The sequence below is a fragment of the Saccostrea echinata genome, unplaced genomic scaffold (genome assembly GCF_033153115.1).
Source record: "Saccostrea echinata isolate AGI-Se365-2 ecotype Australia unplaced genomic scaffold, CSIRO_AGI_Sech_v1 ptg000009l, whole genome shotgun sequence".
Lineage (NCBI taxonomy): Eukaryota > Metazoa > Mollusca > Bivalvia > Ostreida > Ostreidae > Saccostrea > Saccostrea echinata.
The window spans coordinates 51,150,967-51,170,432 of NW_026889758.1; the positions used below are offsets into that span (position 1 = coordinate 51,150,967).

Sequence of the window (19,466 nt, forward strand, 5' to 3'; positions counted from 1 at the left end):
GAAATACTGCACGTCTCACTGATGTTGAGGAAAATATGCTTGTTACAGGCCAGGGTAGAGAGATCTTTAAGATGAATACAAGAAATGCCATCCTCACAGACGCTAAGGGAGTAGCCAGCCTCTCAAGGAAGATGTCGGTACAGAGAGGAATGAGGCCCCTCAGGCTGACCAGACGAAGATGGTGCAATTAAGTTCACCTACCTTCCAGTCCAGATTAATGAAATTTTCTGGCCTTGACAAGACCTACTTTGACATGATACACACCATTACAGAGGCAGATGACAACAGTCCTCCCGCAAAGAAAATCAGATGTTCAAGCCCAACCCCTGCTCTCACTGCACCAGCCACAGCAGAAACTCCATCTGAGCCAGCCTCCCAATCAGAGAAAGATAGAGTCTACTAGTAATACACCCAGAGCAAGTATGTCAGAAAGGGCCCTCAACCTCCTAAAACGTGGATGTTTACCATTATTCCGTCTAGCAAGAAGGGACTAGGGCACAGAACAGATTACGCTGGAGTTGAAAGATCTCAGTATTTTATGGCCTACAAAGGACTGGCAGGGGATGTCATCTGATAGAAAGCTTTTATCTTGGGAATTCACATCCATGACCATTCAAGAGAAGATGGGCCCAACAAGGAGTTCCACTATCGAACGTGTGGATCTACTAGATAAGTTCAATTTCCTCGCACTTCCGGGCACAGTAGAGAGGATTGAGAAAAAGGAGGCAAAAATTGTTCGAAAGGCTCGATACTACATATATGAACAACCCAAGACAATAATTAGCGAAGACAATGGGGATTCGACCTGGGTAAAGATGCTCGAGATCTTGTTCTCTTAGGGACCGCTCCACTGATGACCTTCTGGCAATTATAGACTCTTAGAACATTCCCATCAGACTGCAAATCTGTAAAGACTGTTAGAGCTATTTTGAGTTGATGAAAATGTTAAATTCAGGAGAATTTTGTAATTAAGTTGTGGGGAGTGTAAAATATTGGAAAATATCAATTTATTTTATACGTAATATTGTGCAGTCGTTCAGTTCTCATACTTGTTAAATCTATGTTCATCATGTGCCTGCCAGAAAAGTTGATCGTTTACGATTTTATTGAAAATAATACGTCAGCGTATCTTGATACGATCGTAGTAATAGCTATTATCATATTTTACCTGTTGCTCCATGTAAAGTCGTAGGATTTATAATATCAGGGAAGAGGGTGGATTTTAAATTTCATGTTTTGGTAGCTATCATACTTTACTCGGATCATCACTTCCGGTTTATTGACATATTTACTATAGTAATATATGATTCAAGATTAGAATATTGAATCAGATTCTACGTTATAATTTGAGTTGTTTTGTATTTTGAGGCTATAAGTAGTTCTTTATTGTCGGCATTAAACTTAATATCAGTCAGCTTAATCGGGACTACATTTGTTTACGCTATCGTTGGTAGTTACGATATTCATACGCTACATTGTTCTGTACCTATTGTACAGCCAAGGGATGTTTTATAAACATTGAAGGTATTAATTTATTCGTCTAGTCAAGTTTATTTTATGTATTCTATTCCCAGTTGTTATTTTTACACTGTTATATTTGTTACGATATTGTACGGCAGCTTGTGTGGCAAAAGTAGTCCTGTGTGGGAACTCAGCCTCCCGTACAAGCTGTTGATTGGTTGATAGTTCGTACGGCATATTTTCATTGGATAATTTGAGTCATGTGACAGGGGATAGGGGGTTATATAAGGAAGCGCGTACTACGCTACGACAGATATCAGCTAGTTGTTTGGCGGCAACATTCGAAAGCTAGAGAAGGAAAACAAAGACGGTGAGATACTTATAATGTAAATTACACGTAATTAGCCTAATTAGAAATCTCCTACCACACTGGACGACCTAATCTTGTGTTTTTGAGGAATCAGCCATGTTTTCTTATGTTGTTATTTGTGTACTGCCTATACTGTTATGATAATGAGATGATGTACGTACAATAAATGATAAGTATGACTGATCATTCATCTTAAGTATTATTCCACCAAGTATCTATAGAGAGAGGGGCCTGGTCTATTTTACATGAGAGCCAATTAAATTGGTGCATCCTGGTAAATAGATGATTTATTAAGATGATGAAGCAATGACCTGTATATATGCTGAGGATTCAGAATTACTAGCCACCCCTTGTGTAGCTTACAAAGCTAATTGTTAGGCCATTATTTACACAACATGACAAGGAGCACACGGCGGGTGAGACCGGTCGGCAGGGTAAACTCACTCCTCCACGACACCTGATCCCACCTCTACATTCTGTGGTCCGTGTTCGCTCTGCTCCCGATTTGTATTGTTTTAATGGACTTTGAGCTTGAATACTGTTCGTTTTCTCCACATTTCAACCACTAACACACCGAAATTTGGGGACCACAATTCTTTGAATTTGCTTGTTTTTTTTCTTTTTTTTTAATAGAATTTAAAAAATCAATGAAATCATTATTTAATTTTTGATATTTTTGGAGGGGAAAATGTGTAATAGTAAACAGAAGAATTTATCGGGGAGGTAGTTGCCTGAACTGTACAATATAATGAAAGTGATTGTATTTTGTTTTTACGTCACATTCGAGAAATTTTCACTGATAGAGAGATGTCACCATATACCGATGGAGGGCTTTAAATTTAGACCTATACTCGGCACCCAGGGTCATTGAGCAGCAAGGGTTCTTCATCGTGGCAACGCCTACCCTGACAGGAGACCTCGGTTTTAAAGGTCTCATCCGTAAGACCCTTGACTTTCACTTCTAGTGCCGGGCGGTCGCCAGCGTGGCGCAGTGGTTAGAGCGTCTGCTCTACAGTCGCGGAGTAAGGAGTTGATCCTTACGTCGCGGGTTCGAATCCCACTGCGGGACGTGGAGACCGGTCCTTCGGATGAGACCGTATAAACCGAGGTCCCGTGTCGCAGTAGGTACTGGTACGAAAAAGATCCCTCACTGCTCAATGGCCCTAAGTGCCGAGTATAGGTCAAAATTTGTAGCCCTCCACCGGCAAGTGGTGGCGTCTCCATATGAGTGAAAAATTCTCGAGAGGGACGTAAACAACAAACAATCAATCTAGTGCCCGGCGCTTGGCGAAAGAACAGCCTATGTTTACGTCTTAGCTTTGACGTGGCGCGGCGAACGAGAATCGAACCTGGGCCTATAATGAAAGTGAAGACTGTAGCAGTCAATCTCATATTTCTGACATACACAAATTAAAGAGAATATAATAAATATGTAGTATCGAGTATTTCCAATACTCAAAATGGGCAGACTTTAGCCTGCATCTCACCTCAACCCCCTGCCCTACACCTAGTTGGAGAGAACATCCCGTCTAAAGAGGACATTGATCATCTCAATGGATATTCCTATAATATTTTTATATAAGGCCAACTTTAAAATAACGTTTGTTTGCCCTCTCCCGACTAAGGATGAAAATATTGGGTCTGTTGGTAGGTGGAATTTTTATTTACAGGAAATTTCATCATCAATGCTAAATTTTCAAAATCTATTATCCGGGGTGCATTAATGTTTCCTGGAGGTTAAAAAAGTCCGTCCATTTTTAGCCAGTCGGCCAGGAGAGGGCAACCAAACAATTGTTTTAAAGATGCCTACCAAACCAGATGGTTGTTGTTCTGAAAATTGAAATATTACTTTACCATAACAATCCATACTTTTTTGAATTTCTGGTCACAATAGTTTAGTACTTTCTTACTTACTTTTTACTTACTTTCTGTCACGGTTGATCTTTACACCAAATTATACTGGAAATTTAAGATTGTAATTGCTTGCAGGTTTGCAGCAAAGGAAAAGCATATCCTATACGTTACATTCTGCAATATTCGTCTCTACTATCCCTCATCTCTGTGAATCTGCCTCCAGATGAAGAGGTTTTGTGACAGCAAACCACAACATAATTCGACACAACATTAACAAATTGTCTCACAAAGACATGGTAATTATTTAAATCTACTTAGAAATATTGTGGTTATTGTTCCTAATCAATAACATAAGTATTTTATTTTGACTTTTGTTTGTAAAGAACGGTGCATGAAGGACTATGTAACTTGTATTGCACAACAGCATTTTTATAAGAATCGAGGAATTCAATATCTAATGATAATCACACATTTCATATCTTTTTATAAAGGTGAAACCGTTTCTCTCCTTAAAACCAGAGGACATAGATGTTGAATCAAACAGATGCAAACACTATAGTTTGGAGATTAAAATATCAACAAAAGCCTCCTCCAGGTTTAAGTTTAATAGAAACTGAACAATCAACTCCAAAATAATGTATTAGTTACAAGTTATCAGCACCTAACATAGAAGGGAATGTATTATTATACACATAATAACACAACCAGAGATTTTAACACAAACAGAGATTTTGGCACAATGATGATTTTAAGGACACATACAGCTATCAGGCTTTATTTTGGATTGCTTGTTCCAGCAGACAAGTTTTTGAGAGAAAAAAAAAACTGATATTTCTGCTATTTGAACAAGGAAAGCTAAAACCCCAGAGGATAAAAGAGAGAACTCAGTTTGTAATTAGATATCTGAAATCAAATTGAAGTAAAAACTTAATTGATTACTGTTAATGTGCAGTTACAAATTAGCTATTAAATGAATCCAAATTATATTTCATGATCCCTGGAATCTCCAAATTTGCCGGTACATGTAACAAAGACGGGAGAGCCTTAATTACGCTCCCAGAGCAAACGGTCGAAGAACTGGTGTCAAAAGTTGCTAACCTCAACTGTGATTTGGAGGAAATGACTAGGGTATCATATTATTTCCTCAATTTGCAATCTGCTTGTAAATAACAACATGTTAATAATGTTGATGTTTCTACACTCAGTTTAGCTCACCTGAGCCAAAGACTCAAGTGGGCTATTTTAATCAATCAATATTTTAATCTATTTTAATCAAAATTTGTCTAGTTGTCGTTATTGGCATCGTTGTCGTAAACTTTCACAATTTAATATTTTTTTTACTACTCGGTCAATTTCTACCAAACTTGACACAGAGTAAATCCACTCAGCTCTTTGTGTGCGTTCTAGCAAGGAGAAGTGTCGCGACTGTCTTAACTGAAGGGAAATCAGTTTCAATTTTTTTTGGAAAGAACCAGAGTGGTGGAAAATTCATGGAGAGAGGGAAACCTCTTTGTTTTATAGTGTGGAAAAGAACAGGAATCTTAAATACTTTAAAAATATTTATATCTTTATCAAAGACTTTTCCTTATTAAAAGCATATCAGTATATTTCATCATAACCAATGCAACACAATCAAATCAGATTAAAAACTTAAAATCATCTTTGCAAGATATAATCTATGAGGACAATTAAAAAAAACTGAACTCGAGAACTCATGACTGTACAGGCAATTCGTACGATTCTAAATTGAGGGGGAAAAGTATGAAGTAGAAGTCGAAATGTTCCTATTCAACACATCAATCCCAGTATTAAAGAAGTGTTAAGTCTGGTTGATATTTGTGGAGTTACCACATCCATCAACTGTTGCAAAGTTGAAACGAGCTTGGCATTATTAGTCGCACATATTTATATTCTGAAAAAGATTTAGATAAAATAACAGTTCACAGGGATAAAGCCACTAAGAAAGGAAGACATTATTGTGGAGTGGAAGTTTCCACAAATGAAAAAAAGACTGGGTTGAGGGAGATGGTAGATGGCAAAGCCGAAATACATGTTTAATGAGACTGGGTTGAGGGAGATGGTAGATGGCATAAAAATACATGTTTGATGCCGAAAAGAAATTTTTACTAATATGTGCACCGATTTAAAAATCCATAATTTTAACTAAATCACAAATGTAATTTTACAACTGATAGAAGTGTTACAGAGCAAAGAGTGAAAAATACATATATACAATATATGTACTTTTGGGTTGAGAAAAGAGTAATTAAAATCATGACTGTGCTATTAATTTTTTGAAATGTTCTGCACATCCCCTCTTGCAATTTTTTATGCTTTCTTAAAGAAATTTCTAACTACAAAAAGTTATGAAATTTTTATACAAATGTTTATTGATTGATTATATGTTGTTTAACGTCCTTCGAGAATTTTTAACTCATATAGAGAAGTCACCGTATGTGGTGAGGGGCTTTAATTTAGATCTATACTTAGCACTCAGTTCCATTGAGCAGTGAGGGTTCTTTATCGTGCCAACGACTACCATGACCTTGCTTTTAAGGTCTTATCCGAAAGACCCATGACTTTCACTCCTAGTGCAGGCTGCTTGGCGATGGAACAGTCACTACCTATGTTTACCTTTTGACACGGACGAGAACGAGAATCGAACCCGGGCCTCCCGATCACGAAGCGAGCGCCCTACCGCTAGGCTATCGTGAACGGTATATATACAAATAATAACGAGTATGCAACCTTTTTTATTTTTTTTATTTTTTTTTGCACTGTTTCAAAAATGTTTCACAAAGATGAAAGTGGAAACCCCTTAGTTGCTGCAACATACTTGAAGAACAAGTTAAATATTTCAAGGAAACATAATATTTTGTTTTATAATTCGACAGAAACACTTTATCTCCATGAACATACTTAAATGTACAGAAAAGAATAAAAACGTTCTTTGAATTTTATTCATACTTTCATTTGTACAGCTCTTGCAGATGATAGCTATTCGTTTTTTGAGTTTTTTTATGTAATCAACGTGCATTAGGAATTCTTAATGTACTTTTTATACAACTTTACTATAATTCTGCCAAAGTTTCTCCTTCTGTAATAAAATATGGGGAGTATATATATATATATATATTAAACATATATCACATGGCTTCGAGGGTGACATACCAGAATGTTCGCCCCAAGGTGACAGGAAAGTCCTGGAGTGTTATGTCACCCGATGCCGAAGGCAGAGGGTGACATAACACTCCAGGACTTTCCTGTCACCGAGGGGCAAACATTCTGGTATTGTCATCCGAGAAGTCATGTGGTATATGTTATATAACATTTTTAAATTTAAAAATCGTCTAGAATTGTTTAAGTTTAGGCAAATAATCCAAAAATGCTTCCATGACGTTAAGAATTGCGCTCCGTTGTTTACGTTTGCTTAGCAACCGACGTCATTAAATCTCGAACCCGAGCTACAAATGCGTAACATAAAGACACGTGAAAGTGATCGAGAGGGTGTTACAACTGTTTCCGCCGGGTGATATAACTGTTTCCGGCGTGTGACATAACTGTTTCCGGTGTGATTCAGCATTCTTCAGGGTTTATAGTGAAACTTATTACATTTGTGATATAATAGGAAAACTTATTCTAAAATGTTAGATATATATATATATATATATATATATATATATATATATATATATATATATATATATATATATATATATATATATATAGATAAAAGAGTTGTATTGAAAATCCTTCACTTACAATGTTATTACAATGGAAAGCATCATCACGATCAAAATTAATTCAACTTCTGAATGGTTAAAATCAAAATATAAAATAGAAAAGTGTCAATTAATAACAAAAACCAGGAAAAGAAATCAAAAGGCTTTAGAAGAGGCGAATGAGAGAAATGAAAAATTATTCAAGAAGCAATCTAAAACGTACAAAAGGCCTTAAAGGTCATCTGAGTATAACACTTTAAAGGGTTCATAGAGCAAAAAATAAAAGATAAATAAACTGATAGATGAAGATACGTTGCCCAAAAGCAAGAGAAATACAATGATCAGGGATCAACAAAATAGTTCTTTTACTCATTAGCAAATTATAATATTTGCCAGTGCTAATGTTCTGCCATTTATCAATACACCATATGACTAATCAAAACAATAGCAATTGAAATCATATAGTAAACCAATAACTTTCCCTCTGACATTGGCCTCATTTGGTCTATAAAAACCATTTTATCTAATTTTGATATTTTTGTCTCATTTTATTTATCTATTAATCTGGCCATTCAACACTATAAAAGGATTATGTGTGTTTTACATTAAAAATTCTTGTATTATTCTTTTATTTCATTGATTTATCAATTACATTATTTACAGTGATTAATTATCATAGGTAAATAGCAGAGGGAAAAACTTCTTTCAGTAGAGTATAATTTCTTTACAGGATCAACGTGCTCCCCCCTGTCCAAAACTTTTCATCAATACTTCAGATTTTCAAGAATCCGGTTAAAAAAACCCTACTCATTACAGCTTTGTACTCGGTTTGCCTCCTAAATGCCTAGAAGCAGAAATGGTTTTCTAAGTAATATTCCATTTTCACTATACATGCATAATCGATAGAATCCCTGATTAAAGAGCTAGGAATTTCACAATTTTGGAAAAGGTACCCTTGCTCATCATAACCATACACTTTGTCTGCTAAATATACAGCGAAAAGAATATACTTAAAGAATTTTTACCATACGATCAAAAGAGCCGGCCCTTACACCAGAACCCCTGACCCAGGGGCCATGTATGACAATTTTGGAAGAGATACCCTTTCTTATCATAACATACACTTGGTATGTTTGCTAAATATCCAGGGGCAGAGAAGATTTTCAAAGAAATAATGTATTTTCACTATATATAACCAATAAAGCCCCACCCGAACACCAAAATCAATGACACTTGGGCCAATTCACAATGAAATTTACAGTTTTGGAAGAGGGTCTTTGCTTATCATAACCTTGCAATTTATTTGTCTGCTTAATTTCCAGGGACAGAGAAGTTTAAAAAAATACATTTCACTATTCGAATGGAGTACTGTCCCAACATCAAAACCCCTATCTATCTATCTATCTGTCTATCTATCCATATATATATATATGAGGGCAATAAACCTATCAGTTTTGGAAGAGGCACCCTTTTTTATCATAACCATGCACTTAGTTTATCTACTAAATAGCCAGGGACAGAGAAGATTTTCAAAGAATAAATGCATTCATAAGAGCCCAACCCTACCCTGTGGCAGAGAAGATTTTTAAAGAATTTATGCATTTTACTAAATGATCAATAACACTAAAACCCCTAAATCAGGGGTTGTGAATTTTACGGTTTTGGAGAGGCACTCATAAGCATGCACCTAGGAGCAGAGATGATTTTTTACAGAATATATGCGTTTCACTATATGACTATAGGAACCCCGCCTTAACACAAAAATCCCTGACCTAGGGACCAAGAATTTCATAATTTTGGAAGAGGCACCCTTACTCATCATAACTATGTACTTAGTTTATCTTTATGCCCACAGTCGAAGATTTTTAAAGAATGCTGTCTAAAATATTTGTCGTATTCTTACTTGTATTTCATAATGTTTGCACTGCAATCAAACAAATATAAATAAAAACAAACTAGATATCATTGAGATGGTGGCCATCTCAAACGGCCCCGCTTTCAGCAACAAACATGAAAATGTAAGGTAGCTGAAAAGGGTTTATTTTGAAGAGGAACATTTGTGTACTATTAAGGGATGTGTTGTTTGAGTCTAAAGGGCTTCTATGGCATCCTTGTTATGATAAAAAAATGGCACGGAAATCACGAGTGTTCCATACCCTCTATAAAAAAACGGCACAAAAATCACGAATGTTGCATATCCTCTATGAAAATTGTTGCATACCCTCTATCAAAATATGGAAGAAAAATCACAATTGTTCCGTACCCTAAGTCAGTTGGTAAAGTTTGAGGCTGACTGGACTTGAGGGAAAGAAATCATGCACCGAACAAAGATTTTAAACAGAGAGGCTATTTCTGACCTTGACCTAGAAACTTCATTCAAGGTCACTGCACATTCATTGACCAGTGGCACTCTGTGAGTGAAGTATGACCCACATTGGACCAAGGGGAGAGAAGCTCGGGACAAGAATTTTTCATATAATTCTGCTATTACCTTAACCTTAGAAACATGGTTCAAGGTCACTGCACACCCTTTACCCAAAGGCACTTTGTGGGTGAAGTATGAGCCAGATTGGGCCAAGGAGAGAGAAGATATGCACCGGACAAGAGATCTCAGACGGACGGAAGGACAGACTGATCACTATAGGGCGCCCGCAGAGCGGGGCCCTAATTAAACATAAGATTTGGTATCTTAACATTATTGTTATGTCTTTAAATGTGGATATTGAGGTGTATGCAATCGGGTTCGGAAATATTCTTTTCTCAACTCGAGTTTAACCTGCTTGCCCCCTGAAGTAAAAAATAGTTTAACATTGCTCATAGAACAGTCAAAATCTCATGCATTACCTAAACAAGTAAAACCGATATTTTTAGGAAAGATAAAGAAAACGACACTGTACTTTGATAGAGAGTTCGCCCAAAACTACCTTGAGGGAAAGTTCGTCTTAATTAGGGACCAGTCGATATTCAAAATCTGATTCTATCAGCAATGTTTGCATTATTTTGTCGCAGGAAGTTAAGAAATTACAGGATAATTCTGGTTTTGTTTCCGACCAACCGTACGGGAAGTCACTGCGTGGAGATAGAAATCAAACACCTTTGTCGTTAAAAGACTTCAAGATGAGGCAGTTTGTCTAGTTTTAGATCTCGAGAATTCCTTCGCCTGTTCTAAGGAAAATAAGGTGGAACAGAGTTTAGGGCATCTCCTTAGGCCCGTATCAGAATCAGGGTGCGTACTGGACCAACATCTAGGATATTCAACAATTCACAAATGACTGAGGTACTATTTGGTATCTTTTGGTATATATGGGGAGAAACCCCACAAAGTCCAAGGGGCGGTTTTGAGGAATCCATGGCGATTTCAGGCATGCACTGCGACATCTCGGGAACTCATGAAGCATGTCGGATGGTTGAGTGAACGATCGGCTTATTACCACAGCAAAAACCTTGGCTGATGCTATCACATGAGCAAGCAATATTGCAAATTTATCGGCAGATAAAATTGAAGGATTTTACAAGAGACATGGGGCCTTTACCCCAACAAAAAATTAAAGAATAAGAAAAAGGCCAACTGTCATATTTCTTAGTCTAAATGATATTACCCGATACTCTAACAAAATTGCGTGTTGTTTCAGGTAGCTATAACTGCGGATATGTTAGGATACCCACTGAGAACAGTGATAACAAGCAGCACCCTAATTTGACGATTTCCAGAGCAACATTTCTAAGGTATAAGCCAGGGCGATGTGTATTAATGTAATTCTCACTGATACCACTTGCTTTTAAATAAGATATAACGTTCACAGGCCTAGAGTGAAATAAAATTAACAACACGCACTTTCCTAGTCTAAATGAAATACCCGATAGAATGAACAGAAGTGCGTTTTATTAGTTGGGATATTTCAGTGAAGAACGTGCACTAACCAAATAACCAAAACGTAAACAGTTCGTACGTAGATGCTCAGAAAAGTAAACCGTTCACATTCACTTCGATATAACATACAATATAATACAATGCCACAACCTCCTTCTTTAAATTCATAGATGTAGTAATACTATAAATAACTTAGTGAAAATGATAGTGGTAAATTGACAAATATTCGATAAGCACTGTGAAACAATTAATAAGCCATACAAAGTGCAAGTTATTTATGAAACTACAAAGTCAGATAATAATCTGTTAAGTTCTTAGCATTTTCATGTGCAAAAAAAAAATGAATAAATTCAGATGTTTGAGTATATTAGACATAAACCAAAGTCAAGTAAAATATGTGAGATTCCAAGTGTAAACTGTGGCATTATACTTATGTCATTCGAAGGAAGATCACCAGAGATTTGAAGTGTTCATTCTACAACGAATCATTTTAATTTGTGCATATAAAGCGGTTTAATTCTTGTGGTACAAGGCAAAGGTTTGAGAATACCCGAAGTCAGAAAAAGACAGAGCATTCAATACATCTCAATGATTCACAATAGCATGAGTAAAGTTATGTGTAGATACATGTATATTAAGATCATTGGTCTTGGCATGATTTTCATATTGCTCATTTTAGGAGCATATTTTTTATTTCTATATTTTAAAATTATTTGTGGATAAATCATTTTAGAGAGTGCTACTGTTATCTATTTGTCATTGTGTTCTGCAGCTTTCATGCATTTTGCTCGACCCAGGTAATCAAAATGAAGTCATTTTGTGTCTAAATGTATTATTTCAAAAGAAACTGATGCATGGAGAATGAAATTGAAAAACACTGAAATACGGAATAAGAAGGGGGATCTTTTAGCGGATATATTTTCATACTATTTTTGACTTATTTGAAGATCATCTGTATTATTGAATATTTCTGACTTATTGTATCGTTAAGAGCGTTTTTTATTTAAATGTTTTTACTTTACTGACATTGTACTACAACATGTATTGGTAAAAACTGACATGCATGAAAAGAAATCTACGGATTTATCTGTTTTAGTTTTTTTTTTTTTCAGAAAAAAATTAAAGTATTTCATTTGTATCTCTTATGAAGGGTTTAATATAACGTAGTTTTCGGATCTTTTAACAGTATTTCTTTAGCAAGATAAAGTCTCGTCATTTCATCACTGAACTTGCGCAATAATATTAGCTTCATTTCATTGATCGTTGTTCTTACGTCGTTCAAAGGGAGATCATTTGAATACAGCCAGAGTTACCTTATGCAAATTTTACAAAATAACAGTTAAGCATTTGAAAGATTAGTATAAATGCGAGATTTCTGGAGGGTGGAGGTGGGATAATCTATAAAAGGTTATTAACAAAAAATTCTCTGCTTCTTCCTAATAAAGAAGGCACATTCACGCACATGTATCGGCATGTGCACATGAACGCATACTGCTGCAAATGCAGCCTGTGTACCTAAAATGTGTACCATCAACAACATACTCGTACTTATTTCAAGTTTCACAAATTGATTCATTTTTTCCAAAACCTCGGATATTTCAATCTTAAGATACTTTCTTTTATTTATACAAATGAGTTATCTGTGTAAATCAGAATTGGGACGGAGTTAGTTGCATGAAAATGGTGTTTAAAATACAACTTTTTCTTTACAGTGTTTGAGAATGCAATTTTTGTAGGAAGATATAGCAATTGCAAAGGTGTGAGAGAGTAATTGCACGTGCTCAGTGCAGTTCCAAACTATATACACACAACAGATTCCCGATTTCTTTCTGCTGTGAAGAATTAAATACAAGGTCATTGTTGCAGTCTTTGAAAAGTAACTGTTTTGTCAACTGAGCTCTAGTCATCACGTGACCAGTAACCGTTCACCGCTATCAATAGAAAACATGAAAGCTCTTATAATTACCGACGCTTTAGACTTATGTAAATAAATAAATTTTCAACGGTAACTGTCATTACACTTTTGCATGAATGTAAGATACTTTGCAGCGCATTGCCGCTACAAGCTTCTCTCTATCTGCACTTTTGTTCTGAATTAATTTTTAAAATTTATTTTCCATACATGGGATGGATTGAGAGGTGAAATTTTTGAAAATTGGACAGTATCTTAACAAACAACTTCAAATTTAAGTTCTTAGCATTTTTCATGTGCAAAAAATAAAAATAATAATAATAAATTCAGATATTTGACTATATTAGACATAAACCAAAGTCAAGTAAACTATGTGAGATTCCAAGTGTAAACTGCGGCATTATACTTATGTCATTCGAAGGAAGATCACCAGAGATTTGAAGTGTTCATTCTACAACGAATCATTTTAATTTGTGCATATAAAGCGGTTTAATTCTTGTGATACAAGGCAAAGGTTTGAGAATACCCGAAGTCAGAAAAAGACAGAGCATTCAATACATCTCAATGATTCACAATAGCCTGAGTAAAGTTATGTGTAGATACATGTATAAGTTCATTGGTCTTGGCATGATTTTCATATGGCTCATTTTAGGAGCATATTTTTTATTTCTATATTTTAAAATTATTTGTGGATAAATAATTTTAGAGAGTGCTACTGTTATCTATTTGTCATTGTGTTCTGCAGCTTTCATGCATTTTGCTCGACCCAGGTTATCAAAATGAAGTCATTTTGTGTCTAAATGTATTATTTCAAAAGAAACTGATGCATGGAGAATGAAATTGAAAAACACTGAAATACGGAATAAGAAGGGGGATCTTTTAGCGGATATATTTTCATACTATTTTTGACTTATTTGAAGATCATCTGTATTATTGAATATTTCTGACTTATTGTATCGTTAAGAGCGTTATTTATTTAAATGTTTTTACTTTACTGACATTGTACTACAACATGTATTGGTAAAAACTGACATGCATGAAAAGAAATCTACGGATTTATCTGTTTTAGTTTAATTTTTTTTTTTTCAGAAAAAAATTAAAGTATTTCATTTGTATCTCTTATGAAGGGTTTAATATAACGTAGTTTTCGGATCTTTTAACAGTATTTCTTTAGCAAGATAAAGTCTCGTCATTTCATCACTGAACTTGCGCAATAATATTAGCTTCATTTCATTGATCGTTGTTCTTACGTCGTTCAAAGGGAGATCATTTGAATACAGCCAGAGTTACCTTATGCAAATTTTACAAAATAACAGTTAAGCATTTGAAAGATTAGTATAAATGCGAGATTTCTGGAGGGTGGAGGTGGGATAATCTATAAAAGGTTATTAACAAAAAATTCTCTGCTTCTTCCTAATAAAGAAGGCACATTCACGCACATGTATCGGCATGTGCACATGAACGCATACTGCTGCAAATGCAGCCTGTGTACCTAAAATGTGTACCATCAACAACATACTCGTACTTATTTCAAGTTTCACAAATTGATTCATTTTTTCCAAAACCTCGGATATTTCAATCTTAAGATACTTTCTTTTATTTATACAAATGAGTTATCTGTGTAAATCAGAATTGGGACGGAGTTAGTTGCATGAAAATGGTGTTTAAAATACAACTTTTTCTTTACAGTGTTTGAGAATGCAATTTTTGTAGGAAGATATAGCAATTGCAAAGGTGTGAGAGAGTAATTGCACGTGCTCAGTGCAGTTCCAAACTATATACACACAACAGATTCCCGATTTCTTTCTGCTGTGAAGAATTAAATACAAGGTCATTGTTACAGTCTTTGAAAAGTAACTGTTTTGTCAACTGAGCTCTAGTCATCACGTGACCAGTAACCGTTCACCGCTATCAATAGAAAACATGAAAGCTCTTATAATTACCGACGCTTTAGACTTATGAAGATAAACAATTTTTCAACGGTAACTGTCATTACACTTTTGCATGAATGTAAGATACTTTTCAGCGCATTGCCGCTACAAGATCAAAAAGGAATCTTCTCTCTATCTGCACTTTTGTTCTGAATTAATTTTTAAAATTTATTTTCCATACATGGGATGGATTGAGAGGTGAAATTTTTGAAAATTGGACAGTATCTTAACAAACAACTTCAAATTTAAGTTCTTAGCATTTTTCATGTGCAAAAAATAAAAATAATAATAATAAATTCAGATATTTGACTATATTAGACATAAACCAAAGTCAAGTAAACTATGTGAGATTCCAAGTGTAAACTGCGGCATTATACTTATGTCATTCGAAGGAAGATCACCAGAGATTTGAAGTGTTCATTCTACAACGAATCATTTTAATTTGTGCATATAAAGCGGTTTAATTCTTGTGGTACAAGGCAAAGGTTTGAGAATACCCGAAGTCAGAAAAAGACAGAGCATTAGTAAAGTAACTTTAGTAACTTTAGACTTCAGCTGCATCAGTGTTATTTAAAACGACACATTGAAGAAATGTGCCAAAAAAATCTTCAATATGACCATAAAAAATTACTTGTAGAATAGCCTTTTTAATATGGCGAAATCTTTCAATACAATCATCGTCACCATAAAACATTTCTGGAACATCAATACAGTTCAAAATATTCTACCAAAAATCCATGGAAACAATATCAAGCTGGGTTTAAACCACCCCTATACCAGGTTCAGAATTTACCGTAATTCTGAGCTGTACTCAGCCAAGCCTTACCTGTGTGCAACGTGTAAACTTGGATTTAAACCTGGAATCATTGATCGGAGGTTTAAATCCGAGATACGCAACCGGCCAATTGTGTTCTGCAGCTTTCATGCATTTTGCTCGACCCAGGTAATCAAAATGAAGTCATTTTGTGTCTAAATGTATTATTTCAAAAGAAACTGATGCATGGAGAATGAAATTGAAAAACACTGAAATACGGAATAAGAAGGGGGATCAATTAATTTTTAAAATTTATTTTCCATACATGGGATGGATTGAGAGGTGAAATTTTTGAAAATTGGACAGTATCTTAACAAACAACTTCAAATTTAAGTTCTTAGCATTTTTCATGTGCAAAAAATAAAAATAATAATAATAAATTCAGATATTTGACTATATTAGACATAAACCAAAGTCAAGTAAACTATGTGAGATTCCAAGTGTAAACTGCGGCATTATACTTATGTCATTCGAAGGAAGATCACCAGAGATTTGAAGTGTTCATTCTACAACGAATCATTTTAATTTGTGCATATAAAGCGGTTTAATTCTTGTGGTACAAGGCAAAGGTTTGAGAATACCCGAAGTCAGAAAAAGACAGAGCATTCAATACATCTCAATGATTCACAATAGCATGAGTAAAGTTATGTGTAGATACATGTATAAGTTCATTGGTCTTGGCATGATTTTCATATGGCTCATTTTAGGAGCATATTTTTTATTTCTATATTTTAAAATTATTTGTGGATAAATAATTTTAGAGAGTGCTACTGTTATCTATTTGTCATTGTGTTCTGCAGCTTTCATGCATTTTGCTCGACCCAGGTTATCAAAATGAAGTCATTTTGTGTCTAAATGTATTATTTCAAAAGAAACTGATGCATGGAGAATGAAATTGAAAAACACTGAAATACGGAATAAGAAGGGGGATCTTTTAGCGGATATATTTTCATACTATTTTTGACTTATTTGAAGATCATCTGTATTATTGAATATTTCTGACTTATTGTATCGTTAAGAGCGTTATTTATTTAAATGTTTTTACTTTACTGACAATGTACTACAACATGTATTGGTAAAAACTGACATGCATGAAAAGAAATCTACGGATTTATCTGTTTTAGTTTTTTTTTTTTTTTTTCAGAAAAAAATTAAAGTATTTCATTTGTATCTCTTATGAAGGGTTTAATATAACGTAGTTTTCGGATCTTTTAACAGTATTTCTTTAGCAAGATAAAGTCTCGTCATTTCATCACTGAACTTGCGCAATAATATTAGCTTCATTTCATTGATCGTTGTTCTTACGTCGTTCAAAGGGAGATCATTTGAATACAGCCAGAGTTACCTTATGCAAATTTTACAAAATAACAGTTAAGCATTTGAAAGATTAGTATAAATGCGAGATTTCTGGAGGGTGGAGGTGGGATAATCTATAAAAGGTTATTAACAAAAAATTCTCTGCTTCTTCCTAATAAAGAAGGCACATTCACGCACATGTATCGGCATGTGCACATGAACGCATACTGCTGCAAATGCAGCCTGTGTACCTAAAATGTGTACCATCAACAACATACTCGTACTTATTTCAAGTTTCACAAATTGATTCATTTTTTCCAAAACCTCGGATATTTCAATCTTAAGATACTTTCTTTTATTTATACAAATGAGTTATCTGTGTAAATCAGAATTGGGACGGAGTTAGTTGCATGAAAATGGTGTTTAAAATACAACTTTTTCTTTACAGTGTTTGAGAATGCAATTTTTGTAGGAAGATATAGCAATTGCAAAGGTGTGAGAGAGTAATTGCACGTGCTCAGTGCAGTTCCAAACTATATACACACAACAGATTCCCGATTTCTTTCTGCTGTGAAGAATTAAATACAAGGTCATTGTTGCAGTCTTTGAAAAGTAACTGTTTTGTCAACTGAGCTCTAGTCATCACGTGACCAGTAACCGTTCACCGCTATCAATAGAAAACATGAAAGCTCTTATAATTACCGACGCTTTAGACTTATGTAAATAAATAAATTTTCAACGGTAACTGTCATTACACTTTTGCATGAATGTAAGATACTTTGCAGCGCATTGCCGCTACAAGCTTCTCTCTATCTGCACTTTTGTTCTGAATTAATTTTTAAAATTTATTTTCCATACATGGGATGGATTGAGAGGTGAAATTTTTGAAAATTGGACAGTATCTTAACAAACAACTTCAAATTTAAGTTCTTAGCATTTTTCATGTGCAAAAAATAAAAATAATAATAATAAATTCAGATATTTGACTATATTAGACATAAACCAAAGTCAAGTAAACTATGTGAGATTCCAAGTGTAAACTGCGGCATTATACTTATGTCATTCGAAGGAAGATCACCAGAGATTTGAAGTGTTCATTCTACAACGAAGCATTTTAATTTGTGCATATAAAGCGGTTTAATTCTTGTGGTACAAGGCAAAGGTTTGAGAATACCCGAAGTCAGAAAAAGACAGAGCATTCAATACATCTCAATGATTCACAATAGCATGAGTAAAGTTATGTGTAGATACATGTATAAGTTCATTGGTCTTGGCATGATTTTCATATGGCTCATTTTAGGAGCATATTTTTTATTTCTATATTTTAAAATTATTTGTGGATAAATAATTTTAGAGAGTGCTACTGTTATCTATTTGTCATTGTGTTCTGCAGCTTTCATGCATTTTGCTCGACCCAGGTTATCAAAATGAAGTCATTTTGTGTCTAAATGTATTATTTCAAAAGAAACTGATGCATGGAGAATGAAATTGAAAAACACTGAAATACGGAATAAGAAGGGGGATCTTTTAGCGGATATATTTTCATACTATTTTTGACTTATTTGAAGATCATCTGTATTATTGAATATTTCTGACTTATTGTATCGTTAAGAGCGTTATTTATTTAAATGTTTTTACTTTACTGACAATGTACTACAACATGTATTGGTAAAAACTGACATGCATGAAAAGAAATCTACGGATTTATCTGTTTTAGTTTTTTTTTTTTTTTTTCAGAAAAAAATTAAAGTATTTCATTTGTATCTCTTATGAAGGGTTTAATATAACGTAGTTTTCGGATCTTTTAACAGTATTTCTTTAGCAAGATAAAGTCTCGTCATTTCATCACTGAACTTGCGCAATAATATTAGCTTCATTTCATTGATCGTTGTTCTTACGTCGTTCAAAGGGAGATCATTTGAATACAGCCAGAGTTACCTTATGCAAATTTTACAAAATAACAGTTAAGCATTTGAAAGATTAGTATAAATGCGAGATTTCTGGAGGGTGGAGGTGGGATAATCTATAAAAGGTTATTAACAAAAAATTCTCTGCTTCTTCCTAATAAAGAAGGCACATTCACGCACATGTATCGGCATGTGCACATGAACGCATACTGCTGCAAATGCAGCCTGTGTACCTAAAATGTGTACCATCAACAACATACTCGTACTTATTTCAAGTTTCACAAATTGATTCATTTTTTCCAAAACCTCGGATATTTCAATCTTAAGA

The 19,466-nt window shown here is 34.6% G+C and overlaps 1 pseudogene; it reads left to right on the forward strand.

Moving 5' to 3' along the window:
- The first annotated feature begins 563 nt into the window (after nt 1–563).
- The window catches only part of LOC133182846 (uncharacterized), a 48,564-nt pseudogene continuing 29,661 nt past the window's right edge, over nt 564–19,466 (forward strand).